The following is a 6,752-nucleotide window of genomic DNA, read 5'->3' as shown; positions in this document are numbered from 1 at the left end:
GAAATATCTGACGCCAGCCTTACTCTCAAGGAGTGTACAACCTGATGTGGGAAAACAGCAAACAAAGCAAGGTCCTGGGGTACTAACTCATGGCCACCCTATCCATATCAGAGTATAACCACACTCCATAGAGTTTTCAATATCTATGATCTTTTTCTTCCAAGGCACCTCTGGGTGGGTTGGAACTGCCAACTAGCTATGCACTTAACTCATTGCTCCATCCAAGGATTCATGGTCCTTTGCATGCCATTTGAATTTGTCTCCTACATCCAGGAGGAATCCATCAAAGACTAGCCAATGACTCTGGGAAGGTTTTGTGGAAGAAATTTTAGAAGACTTAAAAATATATATATCAAAGGTTTTCTTGGAGAAGTTTCCGTTTCATGTTAAAGTAAGTAAGAATCCATGAATGGCGCAAAGGGCTAAGCACCGGTTACTAACTGAAAGATTACTCTAACTCATTTGGAAGTGCCTCAAGAAAGTCCCAACAATCTGCTTCTGAAAGATTACCGCCATACAAAGAACTTTTTGGTTCTACTCTGAAACAAATGGGGCCACCATGCGATGGAATCTATGATGATTTTTCTTTTGTTTCTACAGTGAATTTGGATAATTAAATAATTTTAAAATTTTTATTTTATTGGGTGCTCTTACAGCTCTTATCACAATTCAGACATATATCCATGTGTCAAACACATCTGTACATATATTGCCATCATCTGTTACAAAACATTTTCTTTCTACTTGAGCCCTTGGTATCAGCTCATTTTTTTCCTCCCTCCCTCATGAATCCTTGATAATTTATAAAGTATTCTTTTTTTTTCATGTCTTACATGGACCATTGTCTCCTTTCACCCACTTTTCTGCTGTCAGTTCCCCTGGGACGGGGGCCACACATCGATTATTGTGATCAGTTCCCCCTTACTCCACTCCCCTTCCCTTATCCTCCTAGTATCGTTACTACCTTTATTGGTTCTGAGGGATTTGTCTGTCCTCCCTGTGTTGGGAGCTCTTATCTGTATCAGTATACATGTTCTGGTCTAGCCAGATATGTAAGGTAGAATTGGGGTCCTGATAGTCGGGGGAGGGGGACATTAAAGAACTAGAGGAAGGTTGTGTGTTTTGTCAGTGCTAGGTGCTGTACTGCACACTGACTGGCTCGTCTCTTCCTTGTGGCCCTTCTGACAGGGGGTATCCAATTGACTACTGATGGGCTTTGGGTCTCCACTCTGCCCTCCCCTTCATTCACATCGATATGATTTTGTTTTGGGTCTTTGATGCCTGATACCTGATCTCATCGACACCTTGTGTTCACACAGACTAGTGTGCTTCTTCCATGTGGGCTTTGCTTCTTCTCAGCTAGATGGCCACTTGTTTATCTTCAAGCCTTTAAGACCCCCAGATTCTATATCTTTTGATATCCAGGAACCATCAGCTTTCTTCACCACATTTGCTCATGCACCCATTTTGTCTTCAGCGATCGTGTCAGGGAAGGTGAGCATCACAGAGTGCCGCGTTAGTAGAACAAAGTGTCCTTGCATTGAGGGAGCACTTGAATGGAGGCTCAATGTCCATCTGTTGCTGTAATAAGTAAATATGTGTACATAGATCTATTTCTCATCATTATATATAAATGTATTTACATATAGCCGTGCCTGTATTTAGACCTCTATAAATGTCCTTTGCCTCCCAGTTCTTACCTCTATTTCCTTTTACTTTCCTCCTATCCCACTATCATGTTCAGCCTTCATCAGGGTTTGGTAATTCCTCTAGGCTACATTGCCCTTGATTGAGAGCCCCCGCCTCCCCGCCAAGCATTCTATGCCCTCCTCGCCATCAATTTTAGATCACTTGTTCTTTCCTTGCCCCTGGATTTGTTGGCACTCCCCTTCTTTTCCTCCCCCTCTCCCTCTCCCATGTCCCCCCAGAACCATCGGTCACGCTGTTCTCCTCTCAATATTGTTCATCTCCTATCTTGTCCAGATAGACATGTATAGACAATAATGCACGCAAAAACAAAGCAAAGCAAAACATTAAAAAGAAAATAACAAAACAAACAAATAAATAAAAACAAATACCAACAACAAAAAAAGAAAAGCCTTCAAACAGTTCCAGGTCTTTTCTGTTGACCTTTATGAATGTTTTCTAGTCCTATCTGCTGGAGTGCCACACCCTGGCCCCAAAGTGCACCTTTGGTATTCCTTGAGGACTTTGTTGTTTTGCTCCCCTTGCTGCTCCACTGCACATCCTTAGTGTTTTGCCTTGGTGTGGTGAGGTCAGATTGGGCACATCTCCCACACCGTGTCCTCAGTGTTGGCCTCCATAGTGCTATGGGTCAGTGAGAAACGTTGTGTCTCCTGGTGGGGCTGGCCCTGTGATCCTCTTTGTGCATTGGCTGCTCTGAGCTGGAATACTGTCCTCAGGGCTTGGTGGGCCAGGGTGTGTTCCACTCTCTCTCCTTTCCTCTTCATTTGCTCCTCACCAGACGCGCCCCACTTTCTGAGCTGCAGCTACAGTGCTGTCCTCTGAAGTGCATTCCTCTGGGGTGGTGGTGCCCACGTAGTTGGGATTGGGGACCGGCCCCACAGGCCTCCCTATTGGTCCCCTGCTTCCTGCTTGTATGTTGCATTCATGTCTTGGTGCACTCAGTTGAAGTCTGGTCCTTTTCTCATTCTCCTGTGGAGGTATAAACAATATCCTCCCTTTAGGTGGGTTACTGCCCTGTTCCCCTGCTACCACTATCTCTTGTTTGTTTGTTTGATTGTTTTCCCTTCCTTTTTAGTGGACTGCCATACGTATCCCTGGGTTGGGATTGGCCCCTGCAATAGTACCTGGACCTCACCCCAGGAATGTATGTATATAGTAGCTTTTCCCCTATGCCCCTTTTACATTTTTTAAAGCTTACCTCAGTGGACTCGTGTTGTACTTGTCCTTTTGTGCTGGACTTACTTTGCATAGCATAATTTCCTCTAATTCTTCCCATGCGGCGAAGTATTCCATGTGTTCATCACTGCTTTTTAAGGAGTACTCCATTGTATATATGCACCCGTTGATGGAACTTTGGGTTGTTTCCAACTCCTTGCAATTGTGAGCTGCGCCTTAATGAACATTGGAGCACAGATGTCTTCTGTGTATATGCCCAGTAGGGGGATTGCTGGGTCATATGGTAGATCAATTACCATCTGTTTTAGATATCACCAAATTGATTTCCATAATGGCTGTACATACCCACAAGTCCACCAGCACTTGGTGAGAGTTCCTATCTCACCACAGCCACTCCAACCCTTGTTACTTTCTGATTTATTGAATTGGGCTATCTTTGAGGGTGTTAGTTTGTTTTAATTTGCATTTCTCTTATGGCTAGGGATCTGGAACACTTTATCATATTTTTATTGGCCATTTGGATTTCTGCCCTTGAGAAACTTCTGTTCAGGTCCTTTGCTCATCTCCTCAGTGGGCAATTGTTTTTTTCTTGTAAGTTAGCAGAGTAATACAGATTTTAGTAATAAGGCCTTTGTCTGATGTGTCATTGCTAAAGATGTTTTCCCCATCCGTGGGCTCTCTTATTACTCTCTTGGCGAATTCTTTCGATGTACACAGGTGTTTTCTCTTCAGTATATCCCACTTGTCAATTTGTGCCTCCTCTGCGTTTCTGTCCTTCTGTATTTCCCATAGCCTATGTAGTCCCTGAGCCAAAATTCTCAGGTTGGTCCAAATTCCATCACTGATCAGCCTAATAGTTTGGAGTTTTATTTCAAGGTCTGTGGTCCACCCTGAGTTTATTCTTGTGCATGGTAAGCGTCTTGCTTCATTTTTCTGCAGGTAGATATCCATTTTTTCCCAGCACTGCTTGTTGAAGAGGTCATCTGCTTCCCATTTGATATTTTTGGGACCCCTATCAAAGATCAGTTTTCTGTATGCTGGTGATTTTATTTCTGGGTTTTCAGTCCTTTCCCATTGCTATGAGTATCTATCATTATATCAATACCACACTGTTTTGACCACTGTGGCTGTATAATAGGTGCTAAAGTCAGGTAAAGCATGGCCTCCAACTTTGTACTTCTTCTTGAGGAGTTCTCTGCTAATTCTGGGCTTCTTCCCTATCCTTATGAAGTAGGCAATTAGCTTTTCCAATTCTTTGAAGAAAGTTGATAGTATTTGTATCAGGATAACATTGAACTTATATAGTGCCTTGGGCAGAACTGATATCTTTACAATATTGAGCCTTCCAAACCACGAGCATGGGATATACAGTACTTCCATTTGTTGAGGTCACTCTTGGTTTCTTGTAATAGTGTTCTGTAGTTGTCCTTGTAGAAATATATATATTTTTAGTCAGGTGTATCCCTAGATATTCCAATTTGTGCTTGGCTATGGTGAAGGATAGTAACTTTTTGATCCCCTCTTTTGTGGTCTTGTCTGATGTATATAGCAGTCCAATAGACTTCTGTTTGTTGATATTGTATCCTGGCTCTCTGCCACATTCCTCTATCGCTTTGAGCACTGCCCTTGTGGAGCTTTTGGGATTTTCCATATATAAAATCATATCATCTGTGAATAACAAGAGTTTCACCTCTTCCTTCCCCAGACAAATACCCTTGATGTCTTTTCTTTGCCTTATACTGTTGTCTAGTACCTCCAGTACGATGTTAAATAGGAGTGGGGACAAGGAGCATCCTTGTCTGGTCCCCTTTTTCAGAGGGATTGGTCTTGTTTTTTCTCCATTGACTACCATATTGGCTGTTGGTTTTTCATGTGTAGCTTGTATAATATTGAGGATTTTTGCTTCCATTCCTATCTCCTTGAGTGTCTTAAACAGGAATGGGTGTTGGATGTTGTCGAATTATTTTCCTGCATCTATGGATATTATCATGTAGTTCTTATAATTTTCTATGTCAATCTGGTAAATAATATGAATGATCTTTCATATTTTGAACCATCCCTGCATCCCTGGTATGAATCCCACTTGGTCATGGTGAATTATTTGTTTGATATACTTTTTTATTCTGTTGGCCAATATTTTGTTAAAGATTTTTGCATCGATGTAAACTAGGGATATTGGTCTGTATTTCTCGATTCTTGTGGGATCCTTGCCCGGTTTAGGTATCAGAGTTATACTAGCTTCATAGAAAGAGTTTGGGAGTTTTTTCATCTTTTTCTATGTTCTGGAGGAGTTTGTGTAGGATTGGTGTCAGTTCTTCCCTAAATGCTTGGTAGAATTCTGTGAAACCATTTGGTGTGGGAGATATTTTTTGTTGGTAATCTCTTGATAACCTCACCTATTTCTTCTATTGGTTTGGGTCTGTTTAGATTCCTGATGTCTATTGGGGATACTCTAGGGAGGGATTGTTTTTCCATGAATTTTTCCATGACTTCCAAGTTGTTGAATTCATTGGAGTATAGTCCTTCATAGTACTATGTAATTATAATTTTTATTTCATTAAGGTCTGTTGCAATATCCCATTTCATCCCTCATCCTTGCTATTGAAAATTATCCCTTCCATTCTTTGACTAGGCTTGCCAGAGGTTTGTTGTTTCAGTTTATCCTTTCAAAGAACCAACTTTTTACAGCATTAAATTTCCCCATAGTTTTATAATTTTCCCTCTCATGAATCTCAACCCTGATTTTTATTTTTTCTTTTCTTTTGCTATTAGTAGGATTGTCCTGTTGACTCTGCTCTAATTGCTGCAAATTTTGTGCCAACATATCTATTATAAGTCTCGCTTCCTTTTTCATGTGTACCTATATTGCTAGCAAACTTCCTGTGATAACTGCCTTTGCTGTGTCCCACAAGTTTTGGTATGTCCTATTCTCACTTTTGCTGGTTTATAGAAATTTCCTAATTTAATCTCTGATCTGGGCCTCTAACCACTCCATTTGTAATAGTTATTCATCCTCCAATTGTTTGCCGTTGTTTTCTTCATTGCCTTTTCATTGATTTTCAGCCTTATGGTACAGTTGTCAGAAAGCGAGGTCTGTATGATCTCAATGTGCTTGAATTTACACAGATTCGACTTGTGTACCAGCATGTGGTTTATCTTCGAGTGTATACCATGTGTGCTTGAAAAGAATGTGATTTTTTTTGTACTTGGGTGGAGCGCTCTGTAAATATCTATCAGGTCAAATCATTTAATTGTAGTATTTTGATCTGTAGCCCCTTGTTGAGTTTCTTTACGTGTTATCTTTCTCAGAGAGCGGTGTATTGAAGAGCAGTGTGTGTTTGTGTGTGTGTGTGTGTGTGTGTAAGAGACAACTTTATATTAAAGAATAATTGCATATTAAGAAAACACTCCAGCCCAGTACTGATCAAGTGCATATGTCTGATAATTTCTTTTTTCATCTTTTAGAGCATTGAATTGATGAATTTCACGGGTCTCTTTTTTGGTAAGTATATGTTTAATATGCTCCCTGATTTTTGGTTTACTGTTCCGTTGAGCATTATATATTGACCCTCCTTATCTATTGCTATGGTTTGCACTTTGAGATCAATTTCATTTGAGATTAGGATGGCAACCCCTGCTTTTTGTAATTGCTGTATGATTGGTATATTTTACTCTGGCCTTTGATGCTCAGCCTATTTTATCCCCCAGGGGAGAGCGTGAACACAGTCCCCCACTACCACAAATTGTGCAGTTGAGTTTCCCACATTTAGGGAAATCGCAGGGGTCAGCACATCCAGAGTGCAATGGATAAGCCTCGCCCTGGGAAAATCACCTTCATGATCATGGTATCTCCCCTGCTAGGTAAGTAT

At 41.0% G+C, this 6,752-nt stretch overlaps 1 non-coding gene across 1 annotated transcript; it reads right to left on the bottom strand.

Moving 5' to 3' along the window:
- Positions 1-6,588: 6,588 nt before the first annotated feature.
- LOC115872627 lies at positions 6,589-6,752 on the bottom strand. Its single transcript, XR_004047963.1, has one exon. It is a non-coding gene; the product is annotated as a U1 spliceosomal RNA (small nuclear RNA).

This window comes from Echinops telfairi, unplaced genomic scaffold, assembly GCF_000313985.2.
Source record: "Echinops telfairi isolate 266 unplaced genomic scaffold, ASM31398v2 ScPeMD7_7427;HRSCAF=8465, whole genome shotgun sequence".
NCBI classification, from domain to species: Eukaryota; Metazoa; Chordata; class Mammalia; order Afrosoricida; family Tenrecidae; genus Echinops; species Echinops telfairi.
The sequence above is the reverse complement of the archived record's forward strand: the minus strand, read 5'-3'. Positions and strand labels throughout refer to the sequence as shown.